Source organism: Vanellus vanellus, assembly GCF_965231255.1.
Source record: "Vanellus vanellus genome assembly, contig: HAP1_SCAFFOLD_40, whole genome shotgun sequence".
Lineage (NCBI taxonomy): Eukaryota > Metazoa > Chordata > Aves > Charadriiformes > Charadriidae > Vanellus > Vanellus vanellus.
The window spans coordinates 1,025,828-1,044,215 of NW_028127876.1; positions in this window are offsets into that span (position 1 = coordinate 1,025,828).

Consider the following 18,388-nt stretch of genomic DNA (forward strand, 5'->3'; position numbering starts at 1 on the left):
TGATTTTTCTCTTTAGAATCTGCTCCATCCTCTGGGATGTACCCCTGACTCCTCCCAGGTGTCTCCCGCAGACTTTTCTCTAGTGGTTTAGGTATCTGAAATCCCAGGTATCAACCCCAGACTCCTCCAGGGAAGATACCCGAGATGATTTTTCTCCTTGGGCAATGCTCCATCCTCTGGGATGCACCTGAGATTTCTCCCAGCTCTGTTTCTGAGTGTTTTCTTCCTGGGGTTTAGAGCCTTTTAATCCCAGGTAGCAACTCCAGACTCCTCCAGGAAAGATACCCAAGATGATTTTTGTCCTTTGACAATGCTCCATCCTGCGGGATGCACCCGAGACTGCTCGCAGGTATGTCACCGAGTCTTATTTCCGGTGGTTTAGGGCCCTGTGATCCCGGGTAGCAACCCCAGACTCCTCCAGGGAAGATACCCGAGATGATTTTTCTCTTTAGAAAATGCTCCATCCTCTGGGATGCATCCGAGACTTATCCCAGCTATGTCCCTGAGTCTTTATTCCGGTGATTTAGGGTCCTGTCATCTCGGGTAGCAACCCCAGACTCCTCCAGGGAAGATACCTGAGATGATTTTCCTCCTTGGGCAATGCTCCATCCTCTGGGATGCATCCGAGACATATCGCAGCTATGTCCCTGAGACATTTTTCCGGTGGTTTAGGGTCCTGTCATCCCAGGTAGCAACCCCAGACTCCTCCAGGGAAGACACCCGAGATGATTTTTCTCTCTTGACAGTGGTCCATCCTGCGGGATCTACCCAGAACTCTTCCCAGGCGTCTCCCGGAGAGGTTTCTCCAATGCTTTAGGGTCCTGTGATCCCGGGTAGCAACCCCAGACTCCTCCAGGGAAGATACCCGAGATGAATTTTCTCCTTAGAAAATGTTCCATCCTCTGGGATGCATCTGAGATTCTTCCCAGGCATCTCCCGCAGACTTTTCTCCAGTGGTTTGGGGCCCTTTTATCGCAGGTAGCAACCCCAGACTCCTCCAGGGAAGATACCCGAGATGATTTTTCTCTTTAGAAAATGCTCCATCCTCTGGGATGTACCCCTGACTCCTCCCAGTTGTCTCCCGCATACTTTTCTCTAGTGGTTTAGGTATCTGAAATCCCAGGTAGCAACCCCAGACTCCTCCAGGGAAGATACCTGAGATGATTTTTCTCCTTGGGCAATGCTCCATCCTCTGGGATGCACCAGAGATTCTTCCCAGTCGTCTCCCGCAGATATTTTTCCTGTGGTTTGGGGCCCTGTAATCCTGGGTAGCAACCCCAGACTCCTCCAGGGAAGATACCCGAGGTGATTTTTCTCCTTGGACAATGCTGCATTGTCTGGGATTCACCGGAGACTCCTCGCAGGTATTTCCCTGAGTCTTTTTTCCGGTGGTTTAGGGTCCTGTCATCCCGGGTAGCAACCCCAGACTCCTCCAGGGAAGATACCCAAGATGATATTTCTCTCTTGACAGTGGTCCATCCTGCGGGATCTACCCAGAAGTCTTCCCAAGCGTCTCCCGCAGAGGTTTCTCCAATGCTTTAGGGCCCTGTGATCTCGGGTAGCAACCCCAGACTCCTCCAGGGAAGATACCCGAGATGAATTTTCTCCTTAGAAAATGTTCCATCCTCTGGGATGCATCTGAGATTCTTCCCAGGCATCTCCCGCAGACTTTTCTCCAGTGGTTTGGGGCCCTGCTATCCCAGGTAGCAATCCCAGACTCCTCCAGGGAAGATACCCGAGATGATTTTTCTCTTTAGAATCTGCTCCATCCTCTGGGATGTATCCCTGACTCCTCCCAGGTGTCTCCCGCAGACTTTTCTCTAGTGGTTTAGGTATCTGAAATCCCAGGTAGCAAGCCCAGACTCCTCCAGGGAAGATACCCGAGATGATTTTTCTCCTTGGGCAATGCTCCATCCTCTGGGATGCACCAGAGATTCTTCCCAGTCGTGTCCCGCAGATAGTTTTCCTGTGGTCTGGGGCCCTGTAATCCCGGGTAGCAACCCCAGACTCCTCCAGGGAAGATACCCGAGGTGATTTTTCTCCTTGGACAATGCTGCATCGTATGGGATTCACCGGAGACTCCTCGCAGGTATGTCCCTGAGTTTTTTCCGGTGGTTTAGGGTCCTGTCATCCTGGGTAGCAACCCCAGACTCCTCCAGGGAAGATACCCAAGATGATATTTCTCTCTTGACAGTGGTCCATCCTGCAGGATCTACCCAGAAGTCTTCCCAGGCGTCTCCCACAGAGGTTTCTCCAATGCTTTAGGGCCCTGTAATCCCGGGTAGCAACCCCAGACTCCTCCAGGGAAGATACCCGAGATGAATTTTCTCCTTGGGCAATGCTCCATCCTCTGGGATTCACCGGAGACTCCTCGCAGGTATGTCCCTGAGTCTTTTTTCCGGTGGTTTAGGGTCCTGTCATCCCGGGTAGCAACCCCAGACTCCTCCAGGGAAGGTACCTGAGATGATTTTTCTCCTTGGATAATGCTCCATCCTCTGGGATGCATCCGAGACTTATCCCAGCTATGTCCCTGAGTCTTTATACCGGTGATTTAGGGTCCTGTCATCTCGGGTAGCAACCCCAGACTTCTCCAGGGAAGATACCTGAGATTATTTTCCTCCTTGGACAATGCTCCATCCTTCGGGATGCACCCGAGACTCCTCCCAGCTCTGTTTCTGAGTGTTTTCTTCCTGGGGTTTAGGGCCCTGTGATCCCAGGTAGCAAGCCCAGACTCCTCCAGGGAAGATACCCGAGATGATTTTTCTCCTTGGGCAATGCTCCATCCTCGGGGATGCACCAGAGATTCTTCCCAGTCGTCTCCCGCAGATATTTTTCCTGTGGTTTGGGGCCCTGTAATCCTGGGTAGCAACCCCAGACTCCTCCAGGGAAGATACCCGAGGTGATTTTTCTCCTTGGACAATGCTGCATCGTATGGGATTCACCGGAGACTCCTCGCAGGTATGTCCCTGAGTCTTTTTTCTGGTGGTTTAGGGTCCTGTCATCCCGGGTAGCAACCCCAGACTCCTCCAGGGAAGATACCCAAGATGATATTTCTCTCTTGACAGTGGTCCATCCTGCGGGATCTACCCAGAAGTCTTCCCAATCGTCTCCCGCAGAGTTTTCTCCAATGCTTTAGGGCCCCGTGATCCCGGATATCAACCCCAGACTCCTCCAGGGAAGATACCCGAGATGAATTTTCTCCTTAGAAAATGTTCCATCCTCTGGGATGCATCTGAGATTCTTCCCAGGCATCTCCCGCAGCCTTTTCTCCAGTGGTTTGGGGCCCTGTTATCCCAGGTAGCAACCCCAGACTCCTCCAGGGAAGATACCCGAGATGATTTTTCTCTTTAGAATCTGCTCCATCCTCTGGGATGTACCCCTGACTCCTCCCAGGTGTCTCCCGCAGACTTTTCTCTAGTGGTTTAGGTATCTGAAATCCCAGGTAGCAACCCCAGACTCCTCCAGGGAAGATACCCGAGATGATTTTTCTCCTTGGGCAATGCTCCATCCTCTGGGATTCACCGGAGACTCCTCGCAGGTATGTCCCTGACTCTTTTTTCCTGTGGTTTAGGGTCCTGTCATCCCGGGTAGCAACCCCAGACTCCTCCAGGGAAGATACCCAAGATGATTTTTATCCTTGGGTAATTCTCCAACCTCTGGGATACATCCGAGATTCTTCCCAGTCGTCTCCCGCAGACATTTTTCCTGTGGTTTGGGGTAGTATAATCCTGGATAGCAAGCCCAGACTCCTCCAGCGAAGATAGCCAAGATGATTTTTCTTCTTGGACAATGCTCCATCCTGCGAGATGCACCCGAGACTCCTCCCACGTCTGTTTCTGAGTGTTCTCTTCCTGGGTTTTAGGGCCCTGTGATCCCGGGTAGCAACCCCAGACTCCTCCAGGGAAGATACCCGAGATGATTTTTCTCTTTAGAATCTGCTCCATCCTCTGGGATGTACCCCTGACTCCTCCCAAGTGTCTCCCGCAGACTATTCTCTAGTGGTTTAGGTATCTGAAATCCCAGGTAGCAACCCCAGACTCCTCCAGGGAAGATACCCGAGATGATTTTTCTCCTTGGGCAATGCTCCATCCTCTGGGATGCACCTGAGATTCCTCCCAGTCGTCTCCTGCAGACATTTTTCCTGTGGTTTGGGCCCCTATAATCCTGGATAGCAAGACCAGACTTCTCCAGGGAAGATATCCGAGATGATTTTTCTCCTTGGACAATTCTCCATCCTGCGGGATGCACCTGAGACTCCTCCCAGCTCTGTTTCTGAGTGTTTTCTTCCTGGGGTTTAGGGCCCTGTGATCCCAGGTAGCAACTCCAGACTCCTCCAGCAAAGATACCCAAGATGATTTTTCTCCTTTGACAATGCTACATCCTGAGGGATGCACCCGAGACTGCTCGCAGGTATGTCACCGAGTCTTATTTCCGGTGGTTTAGGGCCCTGTGATCCCAGGTGGTAACCCCAGACTCCTCCAGGGAAGATACCCGAGATGATTTTTATCCTTGGACTATTGTCCATCCTTCGGGATGCACCCGAGACTCCTCCCAGCTCTGTTTCTGTGTGTTTTCTTCCTGGCGTTTAGGGCCCTGTGATCCCAGGTAGGAACCCCAGACTCCTCCAGGGAAGATACCCGAGATGATTTTTCTCCTTGGGCAATGCTCCATCCTCTGGGATTCACCGGAGATTCCTCACAGGTATGTCCCTCAGTCTTTTTTCTGGTGGTTTAGGGCCCTGTGATCCCAGGTGGAAACCCCAGACTCCTCCAGGGAAGATACCCGAGATGATTTTTCTCTTTAGAAAATGCTCCATCCTCTGGGATGCATCCGAGACTTATCCCAGCTATGTCCCTGAGTCTTTATTCCGGTGATTTAGGGTCCTGTCATCTCGGGTAGCAACCCCAGACTCCTCCAGGGAAGATATCTGAGATTATTTTCCTCCTTGGGCAATGCTCCATCCTCTGGGATGCATCCAAGACATATCGCAGCTATGTCCCTGAGACATTTTTCCGGTGGTTTAGATACCTGTCATCCCAGGTAGCAACCCCAGACTCCTCCAGGGAAGACACCCGAGATGATTTTTCTCTCTTGACAGTGGTCCATCCTGCGGGATCTACCCAGAACTCCTCCTAGGCATCTCCCGCAGAGTTTTCTCCAATGCTTTAGGGCCCTGTGATCCCGGGTAGCAACCCCAGACTCCTCCAGGGAAGATACCCGAGATGATTCTTATCCTTGGGCAATGCTCCATCCTCGGGGATGCACGCGAGACTCCTCCTTTGTCTGTTTCTGAGTGTTCTCTTCCTGGGTTTTAGGGCCCTGTGATCCCGGGTAGCAACCCCAGACTCCTCCAGGGAAGATACCCGAGATGATTTTTCTCTTTAGAATCTGCTCCATCCTCTGGGATGTACCCCTGACTCCTCCCAGTTGTCTCCCGCAGACTTTTCTCTAGTGGTTTAGGTATCTGAAATCCCAGGTAGCAACCCCAGACTCCTCCAGGGAAGATACCCGAGATGATTTTTCTACTTGGGCAATGCTCCATCCTCTGGGATGCACCAGAGATTCTTCCCAGTCGTCTCCCGCAGATAGTTTTCCTGTGGTCTGGGGCCCTGTAATCACGGGTAGCAACCCCAGACTCCTCCAGGGAAGATACCCGAGGTGATTTTTCTCCTTGGACAATGCTGCATCGTCTGGGATTCACCGGAGACTCCTCGCAGGTATGTCCCTGAGTTTTTTCCGGTGGTTTAGGGTCCTGTCATCCCGGGTAGCAACCCGAGACTCCTCCAGGGAAGATACCCAAGATGATATTTCTCTCTTGACATTGGTCCATCCTGCGGGATCTACCCAGAAGTCTTCCCAGGCGTCTCCCACAGAGGTTTCTCCAATGCTTTAGGGCCCTGTGATCCCAGGTAGCAACCCCAGACTCCTCCAGGGAAGATACCCGAGATGATTTTTCTCTTTAGAAAATGCTCCATCCTCTGGGATGTACCCCTGACTCCTCCCAGTTGTGTCCCGCATACTTTTCTCTAGTGGTTTAGGTATCTGAAATCCCAGGTAGCAACCCCAGACTCCTCCAGGGAAGATACCCGAGATGATTTTTCTCCTTGGGCAATGCTCCATCCTCTGGGATGCACCAGAGATTCTTCCCAGTCGTCTCCCGCAGATATTTTTCCTGTGGTTTGGGGCCCTGTAATCCTGGGTAGCAACCCCAGACTCCTCCAGGGAAGATACCCAAGATGATATTTCTCTCTTGACAGTGGTCCATCCTGCAGGATCTACCCAGAAGTCTTCCCAAGCGTCTCCCGCAGAGGTTTCTCCAATGCTTTAGGGCCCTGTGATCCCGGGTAGCAACCCCAGACTCCTCCAGGGAAGATACCCGAGATGAATTTTCTCCTTAGAAAATGTTCCATCCTCTGGGATGCATCTGAGATTCTTCCCAGGCATCTCCCGCAGACTTTTCTCCAGTGGTTTGGGGCCCTGCTATCCCAGGTAGCAACCCCAGACTCCTCCAGGGAAGATACCCGAGATGATTTTTCTATTTAGAATCTGCTCCATCCTCTGGGATGTATCCCTGACTCCTCCCAGGTGTCTCCCGCAGACTTTTCTCTAGTGGTTTAGGTATCTGAAATCCCAGGTAGCAACCCCAGACTCCTCCAGGGAAGATACCCGAGATGATTTTTCTACTTGGGCAATGCTCCATCCTCTGGGATGCACCAGAGATTCTTCCCAGTCGTCTCCCGCAGATAGTTTTCCTGTGGTCTGGGGCCCTGTAATCACGGGTAGCAACCCCAGACTCCTCCAGGGAAGATACCCGAGGTGATTTTTCTCCTTGGACAATGCTGCATCGTCTGGGATTCACCGGAGAGTCCTCGCAGGTATGTCCCTGAGTTTTTTCCGGTGGTTTAGGGTCCTGTCATCCCGGGTAGCAACCCCAGACTCCTCCAGGGAAGATACCCAAGATGATATTTCTCTCTTGACAGTGGTCCATCCTGCAGGATCTACCCAGAACTCTTCCCAGGCGTCTCCCGGAGAGGTTTCTCCAATGCTTTAGGGCCCTGTGATCCCGGGTAGCAACCCCAGACTCCTCCAGGGAAGATACCCGAGATGAATTTTCTCCTTAGAAAATGTTCCATCCTCTGGGATGCATCTGAGATTCTTCCCAGGCATCTCCCACAGACTTTTCTCCAGTGGTTTGGGGCCCTTTTATCCCAGGTAGCAACCCCAGACTCCTCCAGGGAAGATACCCGAGATGATTTTTCTCTTTAGAATCTGCTCCATCCTCTGGGATGTACCCCTGACTCCTCCCAGGTGTCTCCCGCAGACTTTTCTCTAGTGGTTTAGGTATCTGAAATCCCAGGTAGCAACCCCAGACTCCTCCAGGGAAGATACCCGAGATGATTTTTCTCCTTGGGCAATGCTCCATCCTCTGGGATGCACCAGAGATTCTTCCCAGTCGTGTCCCGCAGATAGTTTTCCTGTGGTCTGGGGCCCTGTAATCCCGGGTAGCAACCCCAGACTCCTCCAGGGAAGATACCCGAGGTGATTTTTCTCCTTGGAGAATGCTGCATCGTCTGGGATTCACCGGAGACTCCTCGCAGGTATGTCCCTGAGTTTTTTCCGGTGGTTTAGGGTCCTGTCATCCCGGGTAGCAACCCCAGACTCCTCCAGGGAAGATACCCAAGATGATATTTCTCTCTTGACAGTGGTCCATCCTGCGGGATCTACCCAGAAGTCTTCCCAGGCGTCTCCCACAGAGGTTTCTCCAATGCTTTAGGGCCCTGTGATCCCGGGTAGCAACCCCAGACTCCTCCGGGGAAGATACCCGAGATGAATTTTCTCCTTAGAAAATGTTCCATCCTCTGGGATGCATCTGAGATTCTTCCCAGGCATCTCCCGCAGACTTTTCTCCAGTGGTTTGGGGCCCTTTTATCCCAGGTAGCAACCCCAGACTCCTCCAGGGAAGATACCCGAGATGATTTTTCTCCTTGGGCAATGCTCCATCCTCTGGGATTCACCGGAGACTCCTCGCAGGTATGTCCCTGACTCTTTTTTCCTGTGGTTTAGGGTCCTGTGTTCCCGGGTAGCAACCCCAGACTCCTCCAGGAAAGGTACCCGAGATGATTTTTCTCTTTAGAAAATGCTCCATCCTCTGGGATGCATCTGAGACTTATCACAACTATGTCCCTGAGTCTTTATTCCGGTGGTTTAGGGTCCTGTCATCCCAGGTAGCAACCCCAGACTCCTCCAGGGAAGATACCCAAGATGATTTTTATCCTTGGGCAATTCTCCAACCTCTGGGATACATCCGAGATTCTTCCCAGTCGTCTCCCGCAGACATTTTTCCTGTGGTTTGGGGTACTATAATCCTGGATAGCAAGCCCAGACTCCTCCAGCGAAGATAGCCAAGATGATTTTTCTCCTTGGACAATGCTCCATCCTGCGAGATGCACCCGAGACTCCTCCTACGTCTGTTTCTGAGTGTTCTCTTCCTGGGTTTTAGGGCCCTGTGATCCCGGGTAGCAACCCCAGACTCCTCCAGGGAAGATAGCCGAGATGATTTTTCTCTTTAGAATCTGCTCCATCCTCTGGGATGTACCCCTGACTCCTCCCAGGTGTCTCCCGCAGACTTTTCTCTAGTGGTTTAGGTATCTGAAATCCCAGGTATCAACCCCAGACTCCTCCAGGGAAGATACCCGAGATGATTTTTCTCCTTGGGCAATGCTCCATCCTCTGGGATGCACCTGAGATTTCTCCCAGCTCTGTTTCTGAGTGTTTTCTTCCTGGGGTTTAGAGCCTTTTAATCCCAGGTAGCAACTCCAGACTCCTCCAGGAAAGATACCCAAGATGATTTTTGTCCTTTGACAATGCTCCATCCTGCGGGATGCACCCGAGACTGCTCGCAGGTATGTCCCTGAGTCTTATTTCCGGTGGTTTAGGGCCCTGTGATCCCGGGTAGCAACCCCAGACTCCTCCAGGGAAGATACCCGAGATGATTTTTCTCTTTAGAAAATGCTCCATCCTCTGGGATGCATCCGAGACTTATCCCAGCTATGTCCCTGAGTCTTTATTCCGGTGATTTAGGGTCCTGTCATCTCGGGTAGCAACCCCAGACTCCTCCAGGGAAGATACCTGAGATGATTTTCCTCCTTGGGCAATGCTCCATCCTCTGGGATGCATCCGAGACATATCGCAGCTATGTCCCTGAGACATTTTTCCGGTGGTTTAGGTTCCTGTCATCCCAGGTAGCAACCCCAGACTCCTCCAGGGAAGACACCCGAGATGATTTTTCTCTCTTGACAGTGGTCCATCCTGCGGGATCTACCCAGAACTCTTCCCAGGCGTCTCCCGGAGAGGTTTCTCCAATGCTTTAGGGCCCTGTGATCCCGGGTAGCAACCCCAGACTCCTCCAGGGAAGATACCCGAGATGAATTTTCTCCTTAGAAAATGTTCCATCCTCTGGGATGCATCTGAGATTCTTCCCAGGCATCTCCCGCAGACTTTTCTCCAGTGGTTTGGGGCCCTTTTATCGCAGGTAGCAACCCCAGACTCCTCCAGGGAAGATACCCGAGATGATTTTTCTCTTTAGAAAATGCTCCATCCTCTGGGATGTACCCCTGACTCCTCCCAGTTGTCTCCCGCATACTTTTCTCTAGTGGTTTAGGTATCTGAAATCCCAGGTAGCAACCCCAGACTCCTCCAGGGAAGATACCTGAGATGATTTTTCTCCTTGGGCAATGCTCCATCCTCTGGGATGCACCAGAGATTCTTCCCAGTCGTCTCCCGCAGATATTTTTCCTGTGGTTTGGGGCCCTGTAATCCTGGGTAGCAACCCCAGACTCCTCCAGGGAAGATACCCGAGGTGATTTTTCTCCTTGGACAATGCTGCATTGTCTGGGATTCACCGGAGACTCCTCGCAGGTATTTCCCTGAGTCTTTTTTCCGGTGGTTTAGGGTCCTGTCATCCCGGGTAGCAACCCCAGACTCCTCCAGGGAAGATACCCAAGATGATATTTCTCTCTTGACAGTGGTCCATCCTGCGGGATCTACCCAGAAGTCTTCCCAAGCGTCTCCCGCAGAGGTTTCTCCAATGCTTTAGGGCCCTGTGATCTCGGGTAGCAACCCCAGACTCCTCCAGGGAAGATACCCGAGATGAATTTTCTCCTTAGAAAATGTTCCATCCTCTGGGATGCATCTGAGATTCTTCCCAGGCATCTCCCGCAGACTTTTCTCCAGTGGTTTGGGGCCCTGCTATCCCAGGTAGCAATCCCAGACTCCTCCAGGGAAGATACCCGAGATGATTTTTCTCTTTAGAATCTGCTCCATCCTCTGGGATGTATCCCTGACTCCTCCCAGGTGTCTCCCGCAGACTTTTCTCTAGTGGTTTAGGTATCTGAAATCCCAGGTAGCAAGCCCAGACTCCTCCAGGGAAGATACCCGAGATGATTTTTCTCCTTGGGCAATGCTCCATCCTCTGGGATGCACCAGAGATTCTTCCCAGTCGTGTCCCGCAGATAGTTTTCCTGTGGTCTGGGGCCCTGTAATCCCGGGTAGCAACCCCAGACTCCTCCAGGGAAGATACCCGAGGTGATTTTTCTCCTTGGACAATGCTGCATCGTATGGGATTCACCGGAGACTCCTCGCAGGTATGTCCCTGAGTTTTTTCCGGTGGTTTAGGGTCCTGTCATCCCGGGTAGCAACCCCAGACTCCTCCAGGGAAGATACCCAAGATGATATTTCTCTCTTGACAGTGGTCCATCCTGCAGGATCTACCCAGAAGTCTTCCCAGGCGTCTCCCGGAGAGGTTTCTCCAATGCTTTAGGGCCCTGTGATCCCGGGTAGCAACCCCAGACTCCTCCAGGGAAGATACCCGAGATGAATTTTCTCCTTAGAAAATGTTCCATCCTCTGGGATGCATCTGAGATTCTTCCCAGGCATCTCCCGCAGACTTTTCTCCAGTGGTTTGGGGCCCTGCTATCCCAGGTAGCAACCCCAGACTCCTCCAGGGAAGATACCCGAGATGATTTTTCTCTTTAGAATCTGCTCCATCCTCTGGGATGTATCCCTGACTCCTCCCAGGTGTCTCCCGCAGACTTTTCTCTAGTGGTTTAGGTATCTGAAATCCCAGGTAGCAACCCCAGACTCCTCCAGGGAAGATACCCGAGATGATTTTTCTACTTGGGCAATGCTCCATCCTCTGGGATGCACCAGAGATTCTTCCCAGTCGTCTCCCGCAGATAGTTTTCCTGTGGTCTGGGGCCCTGTAATCCCGGGTAGCAACCCCAGACTCCTCCAGGGAAGATACCCGAGGTGATTTTTCTCCTTGGACAATGCTGCATCGTCTGGGATTCACCGGAGACTCCTCGCAGGTATGTCCCTGAGTCTTTTTTCCGGTGGTTTAGGGTCCTGTCATCCCGGGTAGCAACCCCAGACTCCTCCAGGGAAGATACCCAAGATGATATTTCTCTCTTGACAGTGGTCCATCCTGCGGGATCTACCCAGAACTCTTCCCAAGCGCCTCCCGCAGAGGTTTCTCCAATGCTTTAGGGCCCTGTGATCCCGGGTAGCAACCCCAGACTCCTCCAGGGAAGATACCCGAGATGAATTTTCTCCTTAGAAAATGTTCCATCCTCTGGGATGCATCTGAGATTCTTCCCAGGCATCTCCCACAGACTTTTCTCCAGTGGTTTGGGGCCCTGCTATCCCAGGTAGCAACCCCAGACTCCTCCAGGGAAGATACCCGAGATGATTTTTCTCTTTAGAATCTGCTCCATCCTCTGGGATGTACCCCTGACTCCTCCCAGGTGTCTCCCGCAGACTTTTCTCTAGTGGTTTAGGTATCTGAAATCCCAGGTAGCAACCCCAGACTCCTCCAGGGAAGATACCCGAGATGATTTTTCTCCTTGGGCAATGCTCCATCCTCTGGGATGCATGTGAGATTCTTCCCAGGCATCTCCCGCAGATAGGTTTCCTGTGGTTTGGGGCCCTGTAATCCCGGGTAGCAACCCCAGACTCCTCCAGGGAAGATACCCGAGATGAATTTTCTCCTTGGGCAATGCTCCATCCTCTGGGATTCACCGGAGACTCCTCGCAGGTATGTCCCTGAGTCTTTTTTCCGGTGGTTTAGGGTCCTGTGTTCCCGGGTAGCAACCCCAGACTCCTCCAGGGAAGGTACCTGAGATGATTTTTCTCCTTGGATAATGCTCCATCCTCTGGGATGCATCCGAGACTTATCCCAGCTATGTCCCTGAGTCTTTATTCCGGTGATTTAGGGTCCTGTCATCTCGGGTAGCAACCCCAGACTTCTCCAGGGAAGATACCTGAGATTATTTTCCTCCTTGGGCAATGCTCCATCCTTCGGGATGCACCCGAGACTCCTCCCAGCTCTGTTTCTGAGTGTTTTCTTCCTGGGGTTTAGGGCCCTGTGATCCCAGGTAGCAAGCCCAGACTCCTCCAGGGAAGATACCCGAGATGATTTTTCTCCTTGGGCAATGCTCCATCCTCGGGGATGCACCAGAGATTCTTCCCAGTCGTCTCCCGCAGATATTTTTCCTGTGGTTTGGGGCCCTGTAATCCTGGGTAGCAACCCCAGACTCCTCCAGGGAAGATACCCGAGGTGATTTTTCTCCTTGGACAATGCTGCATCGTCTGGGATTCACCGGAGACTCCTCGCAGGTATGTCCCTGAGTCTTTTTTCTGGTGGTTTAGGGTCCTGTCATCCCGGGTAGCAACCCCAGACTCCTCCAGGGAAGATACCCAAGATGATATTTCTCTCTTGACAGTGGTCCATCCTGCGGGATCTACCCAGAACTCTTCCCAAGCGTCTCCCGCAGAGGTTTCTCCAATGCTTTAGGGCCCTGTGATCCCGGGTAGCAACCCCAGACTCCTCCAGGGAAGATACCCGAGATGAATTTTCTCCTTAGAAAATGTTCCATCCTCTGGGATGCATCTGAGATTCTTCCCAGGCATCTCCCACAGACTTTTCTCCAGTGGTTTGGGGCCCTGTTATCCCAGGTAGCAACCCCAGACTCCTCCAGGGAAGATACCCGAGATGATTTTTCTCTTTAGAATCTGCTCCATCCTCTGGGATGTACCCCTGACTCCTCCCAGGTGTCTCCCGCAGACTTTTCTCTAGTGGTTTAGGTATCTGAAATCCCAGGTAGCAACCCCAGACTCCTCCAGGGAAGATACCCGAGATGATTTTTCTCCTTGGGCAATGCTCCATCCTCTGGGATGCATGTGAGATTCTTCCCAGTCGTGTCCCGCAGATATTTTTCCTGTGGTTTGGGGCCCTGTAATCCCGGGTAGCAACCCCAGACTCCTCCAGGGAAGATACCCGAGATGAATTTTCTCCTTGGGCAATGCTCCATCCTCTGGGATTCACCGGAGACTCCTCGCAGGTATGTCCCTGAGTCTTTTTTCCGGTGGTTTAGGGTCCTGTCATCCCGGGTAGCAACCCCAGACTCCTCCAGGGAAGATACCCAAGATGATATTTCTCTCTTGACAGTGGTCCATCCTGCAGGATCTACCCAGAACTCTTCCCAGGCGTCTCCCGGAGAGGTTTCTCCAATGCTTTAGGGCCCTGTGATCCCGGGTAGCAACCCCAGACTCCTCCAGGGAAGATACCCGAGATGAATTTTCTCCTTAGAAAATGTTCCATCCTCTGGGATGCATCTGAGATTCTTCCCAGGCATCTCCCACAGACTTTTCTCCAGTGGTTTGGGGCCCTTTTATCCCAGGTAGCAACCCCAGACTCCTCCAGGGAAGACACCCGAGATGATTTTTCTCTCTTGACAGTGGTGCATCCTGCGGGATCTACCCAGAACTCCTCCCAGGCATCTCCCGCAGAGTTTTCTCCAATGCTTTAGGGCTCTGTGATCCCAGGTGGCAACCCCAGACTCCTCCAGGGAAGATACCCGAGATGATTTTTCTCCTTGGGCAATGCTCCATCCTCTGGGATGCACCCGAGACTCCTCCCAGCTCTGTTTCTGATTGTTTTCTTCCTGGGGTTTACGGCCCTTTGATCCCAGGTAGCAACCCCGGACTCCTCCAGGGAAGATAACCAAGATGATTTTTCTCCTTGGACAATGGTCCATCCTGCAGGATGCACCCGAGACTCCTCGCAGGTATGTCACCGAGTCTTATATCCGGTGGTTTAGGGTCCTGTGATCCCGGGTAGCAACCCCAGACTCCTCCACGGAAGGTACACAAGATGATTTTTCTCCTTGGATAATGCTCCATCGTCTGGGATGCATCCGAGACATATCGCAGCTATGTCCCTGAGACATTTTTCCGGTGGTTTAGATACCTGTCATCCCAGGTAGCAACCCCAGACTCCTCCAGGGAAGATACCCGAGATGATATTTCTCTCTTGACAGTGGTCCATCCTGTGGGATCTACCCAGAACTCCTCCCAGGCATCTCCCGCAGAGTTTTCTCCAATGCTTTAGGGCCCTGTGATCCCGGGTAGCAACCCCAGACTCCTCCAGGGAAGATACCCGAGATGATTTTTCTCCTTGGACTATTGTCCATCCTTCGGGATGCACCCGAGACTCCTCCCAGCTCTGTTTCTGAGTGTTTTCTTCCTGGCGTTTAGGGCCCTGTGATCCCAGGTAGCAACCCCAGACTCCTCCAGGGAAGATACCCGAGATGATTTTTCTCCTTGGGCAATGCTCCATCCTCTGGGATTCACTGGAGATTCCTCACAGGTATGTCCCTGAGTCTTTTTTCCGTTGGTTTACGGCCCTGTGATCCCAGGTGGCAACCCCAGACTCCTCCAGGGAAGATACCTGAGATGATTTTTCTCCTTGGGCAATGCTCCATCCTCTGGGATGCACCAGAGATTCTTCCCAGTCGTCTCCCGCAGATATTTTTCCTGTGGCTTGGGGCCCTGTAATCCTGGGTAGCAACCCCAGACTCCTCCAGGGAAGATACCCGAGGTGATTTTTCTCCTTGGAGAATGCTGCATCGTCTGGGATTCACCGGAGACTCCTCGCAGGTATGTCCCTGAGTTTTTTCCGGTGGTTTAGGGTCCTGTCATCCCGGGTAGCAACCCCAGACTCCTCCAGGGAAGATACCCAAGATGATATTTCTCTCTTGACAGTGGTCCATCCTGCAGGATCTACCCAGAACTCCTCCCAGGCATCTCCCGCAGAGTTTTCTCCAATGCTTTAGGGCCCTGTGATCCCGGGTAGCAACCCCAGACTCCTCCAGGGAAGATACCCGAGATGATTTTTCTCCTTGGACTATTGTCCATCCTTCGGGATGCACCCGAGACTCCTCCCAGCTCTGTTTCTGAGTGTTTTCTTCCTGGCGTTTAGGGCCCTGTGATCCCAGGTAGCAACCCCAGACTCCTCCAGGGAAGATACCCGAGATGATTTTTCTCCTTGGGCAATGCTCCATCCTCTGGGATTCACTGGAGATTCCTCACAGGTATGTCCCTGAGTCTTTTTTCCGTTGGTTTACGGCCCTGTGATCCCAGGTGGCAACCCCAGACTCCTCCAGGGAAGATACCTGAGATGATTTTTCTCCTTGGGCAATGCTCCATCCTCTGGGATGCACCAGAGATTCTTCCCAGTCGTCTCCCGCAGATATTTTTCCTGTGGCTTGGGGCCCTGTAATCCTGGGTAGCAACCCCAGACTCCTCCAGGGAAGATACCCGAGGTGATTTTTCTCCTTGGAGAATGCTGCATCGTCTGGGATTCACCGGAGACTCCTCGCAGGTATGTCCCTGAGTTTTTTCCGGTGGTTTAGGGTCCTGTCATCCCGGGTAGCAACCCCAGACTCCTCCAGGGAAGATACCCAAGATGATATTTCTCTCTTGACAGTGGTCCATCCTGCAGGATCTACCCAGAACTCTTCCCAGGCGTCTCCCGGAGAGGTTTCTCCAATGCTTTAGGGCCCTGTGATCCCGGGTAGCAACCCCAGACTCCTCCAGGGAAGATACCCGAGATGAATTTTCTCCTTAGAAAATGTTCCATCCTCTGGGATGCATCTGAGATTCTTCCCAGGCATCTCCCACAGACTTTTCTCCAGTGGTTTGGGGCCCTTTTATCCCAGGTAGCAACCCCAGACTCCTCCAGGGAAGATACCCGAGATGATTTTTCTCTTTAGAATCTGCTAAATCCTCTGGGATGTACCCCTGACTCCTCCCAGGTGTCTCCCCAGACTTTTCTCTAGTGGTTTAGGTATCTGAAATCCCAGGTAGCAACCCCAGACTCCTCCAGGGAAGATACCCGAGATGATTTTTCTCCTTGGGCAATGCTCCATCCTCTGGGATGCACCAGAGATTCTTCCCAGTCGTGTCCCGCAGATAGTTTTCCTGTGGTCTGGGGCCCTGTAATCCCGGGTAGCAACCCCAGACTCCTCCAGGGAAGATACCCGAGATGATTTTTCTCTTTAGAAAATGCTCCATCCTCTGGGATGTACCCCTGACTCCTCCCAGTTGTCTCCCGCAGACTTTTCTCTAGTGGTTTAGGTATCTGAAATCCCAGGTAGCAACCCCAGACTCCTCCAGGGAAGATACCCGAGATGATTTTTCTCCTTGGGCAATGCTCCATCCTCTGGGATGCACCTGAGATTTCTCCCAGCTCTGTTTCTGAGTGTTTTCTTCCTGGAGTTTAGAGCCTTTTAATCCCAGGTAGCAACTCCAGACTCCTCCAGGAAAGATACCCAAGATGATATTTCTCTCTTGACAGTGGTCCATCCTGCAGGATCTACCCAGAACTCTTCCCAGGCGTCTCCCGGAGAGGTTTCTCCAATGCTTTAGGGCCCTGTGATCCCGGGTAGCAACCCCAGACTCCTCCAGGGAAGATACCCGAGATGAATTTTCTCCTTAGAAAATGTTCCATCCTCTGGGATGCATCTGAGATTCTTCCCAGGCATCTCCCACAGACTTTTCTCCAGTGGTTTGGGGCCCTTTTATCCCAGGTAGCAACCCCAGACTCCTCCAGGGAAGATACCCGAGATGATTTTTCTCTTTAGAATCTGCTCCATCCTCTGGGATGTACCCCTGACTCCTCCCAGGTGTCTCCCGCAGACTTTTCTCTAGTGGTTTAGGTATCTGAAATCCCAGGTAGCAACCCCAGACTCCTCCAGGGAAGATACCCAAGATGATATTTCTCCTTGGGCAATGCTCCATCCTCTGGGATGCACCTGAGATTTCTCCCAGCTCTGTGTCTGAGTGTTTTCTTCCTGGAGTTTAGAGCCTTTTAATCCCAGTTAGCAACTCCAGACTCCTCCAGGAAAGATACCCAAGATGATATTTCTCTCTTGACAGTGGTCCATCCTGCAGGATCTACCCAGAACTCTTCCCAGGCGTCTCCCGGAGAGGTTTCTCCAATGCTTTAGGGCCCTGTGATCCCGGGTAGCAACCCCAGACTCCTCCAGGGAAGATACCCGAGATGAATTTTCTCCTTAGAAAATGTTCCATCCTCTGGGATGCATCTGAGATTCTTCCCAGGCATCTCCCACAGACTTTTCTCCAGTGGTTTGGGGCCCTTTTATCCCAGGTAGCAACCCCAGACTCCTCCAGGGAAGATACCCGAGATGATTTTTCTCTTTAGAATCTGCTCCATCCTCTGGGATGTACCCCTGACTCCTCCCAGGTGTCTCCCCAGACTTTTCTCTAGTGGTTTAGGTATCTGAAATCCCAGGTAGCAACCCCAGACTCCTCCAGGGAAGATACCCGAGATGATTTTTCTCCTTGGGCAATGCTCCATCCTCTGGGATGCACCTGAGATTTCTCCCAGCTCTGTTTCTGAGTGTTTTCTTCCTGGAGTTTAGAGCCTTTTAATCCCAGGTAGCAACTCCAGACTCCTCCAGGAAAGATACCCAAGATGATATTTCTCTCTTGACAGTGGTCCATCCTGCAGGATCTACCCAGAACTCTTCCCAGGCGTCTCCCGGAGAGGTTTCTCCAATGCTTTAGGGCCCTGTGATCCCGGGTAGCAACCCCAGACTCCTCCAGGGAAGATACCCGAGATGAATTTTCTCCTTAGAAAATGTTCCATCCTCTGGGATGCATCTGAGATTCTTCCCAGGCATCTCCCACAGACTTTTCTCCAGTGGTTTGGGGCCCTTTTATCCCAGGTAGCAACCCCAGACTCCTCCAGGGAAGATACCCGAGATGATTTTTCTCTTTAGAATCTGCTCCATCCTCTGGGATGTACCCCTGACTCCTCCCAGGTGTCTCCCCAGACTTTTCTTTAGTGGTTTAGGTATCTGAAATCCCAGGTAGCAACCCCAGACTCCTCCAGGGAAGATACCCGAGATGATTTTTCTCCTTGGGCAATGCTCCATCCTCTGGGATGCACCAGAGATTCTTCCCAGTCGTGTCCCGCAGATAGTTTTCCTGTGGTCTGGGGCCCTGTAATCCCGGGTAGCAACCCCAG